Below are 2,466 nucleotides of genomic sequence, written 5' to 3'. Positions count from 1 at the left end.
ATATATATATATATATATATATATATATATATATATATATATATATATACATACATACATATATATGTGTGTGTGTGTGTATGTATGCATTTATATGTATCTATACACACACACACATATATAGACGACGGGCTTGTAACTTTAGTAACTTTATATGAACCTTGATCAAGAAGATCATATTCAAACAAAATGTCTAGCTAAGACTGTATTATCTAATACACCTTCCATTTTTCGGAAAACAGGATGTAAGTTGAAAGAGCTGTGAAGGGTTCTTATTCCCAAGTTGCTCATTATGTAATAACTAGGAACCATATATGGTTCTCCGTTGACCTTACCAGGTCAAATGTTTGAAGAATCAGTTCCTATGCTAAATAATCCTACAGATTGTGTTATCAACACTTAAATAATTTATGTCAAATTTATGTACTTTTCCAACTCGTTTACAGACAACAAAGACTTATATTCCAATCAGATATTAAGACGTGGACACATGTTTTCCTACGAAATGATGCTACTCATTATTCATTGTGTCCGAGATAAATACGAACTTACAAAATATTATCAATAAAAGAAAAAACAATGGTATTGGATGTACAAGGAAACCCAGAGACAGTAAGCGTGGATAGGTTTTAAAAGGCTTTCGGTGAATCCACCTTCACTCAAGAAAACGAAGATCCATTTAAAGAAAAGACAAAAAATAAGTGAATCTAATGAAATATTGAAGCAAAATGGAAATATTAATAAAAAAGAAAAAAGAAATCAGTATTGAAGGATACGCAGACCAATAATTCCAAGGTTACAAAATTTGGAAGAGTGGTAAATTTTCCACGAAAATTGGCGGATTATTCGTTAATTTACTAAAAAAAAATTAACATGAAAACAATATCTTCCATTGTGTATATATGTAATTCTTTTGTGTGTATGTGTGTGTGTGTGTGTGTGTGTGGAAGAGATCAGCAGTTTAACTGAACAGGGTGGGTGAGTTCTGGTTGTCAGTGCCACTGTTCTAGTTATCTAGAGGTCAGCAGTTCAACTATCAAGGTCAGTTAATTTAAGCAGATAATTATGTGTCTTGGTGCAACATCTCCGATAAAAACCGACTTGGAGTTAAACAACACTAAATCTGTTACACAACACATCAAACAGCTATACACTTCATCAATGAACTACTGTACTCATCCATACTATGATATCGAACAGTCACACATAACATCAAATTCCTACACCTCACACCAAGACACCTTATCAAAAACCTACGCATAATACACCTAACATCAAATGTCTATTAACCACACCCAACGCACTACATCAAATGTTTACAAAACACTACATCATACTCCTTACGCACCACATGACTTCAAACAGATTAACAACGCATCAAAATACCGCATCAAATAGTACCACACACCAATACATTACAGCAAACAGCTAAACATAACACTAACACAACACATCAAACTACTTTACGCCGCACCCAACGCACATCAGACACAGACAAATAAACACTACATCAAAAGTAACAAATCAAATCACACTGACACACATCAAAGAGTTACCCACCACACTATATCAGAAAGCGGCGCAACGCGCCAAAATGTTGCATCAAACAGCTTCGCAACAAATCAAAGTGTTGCATCAAACAGCTTCGTAACACATCAAAATGCTGCATTAAACAGCTTTGTAACACACACAAATGCAGCATCAAGCAGCTTCACAATACACCAAAATGCTACATCACACAGTTTTGTAACACACCAAGATGCTGCATCAAGCAACTTCGTAACACACCAAAATAATGCATCAAATACCTTCGCAACCCACCAAAATGCTACATCAAACAGCATTGTAAAACATCTAAGCGCTGCATCAAACAGCTTTGTAACACACCAAAATGATGCATCCTTTCCTTTGTAACACGCAAAAATACTCATCAAACAATTTTGTAACGCACTAACATGCTACATCAAACCACTTTGTAACGCACCAACATGCTGCATCAAACAACATTGTAACACACCAAAATGCAGTATCAAACAGTGTAAAAAACCAAAATGCTGCATCAAACAGCTTTGTAATACATCAAAATGCCTCATCAAACATATTTGTAATACAGCAAAATGCTGCATCAAACAAATTTGTAACACACTGAAATGCTGCATCAGACATCACCTCAACGCAACAAGACACATCAGACATATAGACATCACATCAATCGGTTACGCACGCCAATACACTACATCAAAAGTAACAGAGTACACCAACGTATACATCAAACAAGCTCCACACCGAGTCGCTTACAACAATACAAACGTTAAGATAATTAGAAGGAAGAACGGCTTAGAGTTTGGCTATGGAGTGTTATCAGGTAGAATAGAAGGAGAGAGACTGGGGACTGAGAGAGAGACAGAGAGACTGAGAGAGAGAGGGAGAGAGAGAGAGGGAGAGAGAGAGAGGGGTGAGTGTGTG

The sequence above is a fragment of the Octopus bimaculoides genome, chromosome 4 (genome assembly GCF_001194135.2).
Source record: "Octopus bimaculoides isolate UCB-OBI-ISO-001 chromosome 4, ASM119413v2, whole genome shotgun sequence".
Lineage (NCBI taxonomy): Eukaryota > Metazoa > Mollusca > Cephalopoda > Octopoda > Octopodidae > Octopus > Octopus bimaculoides.
Note: the sequence above shows the minus strand (reverse complement) of the source record.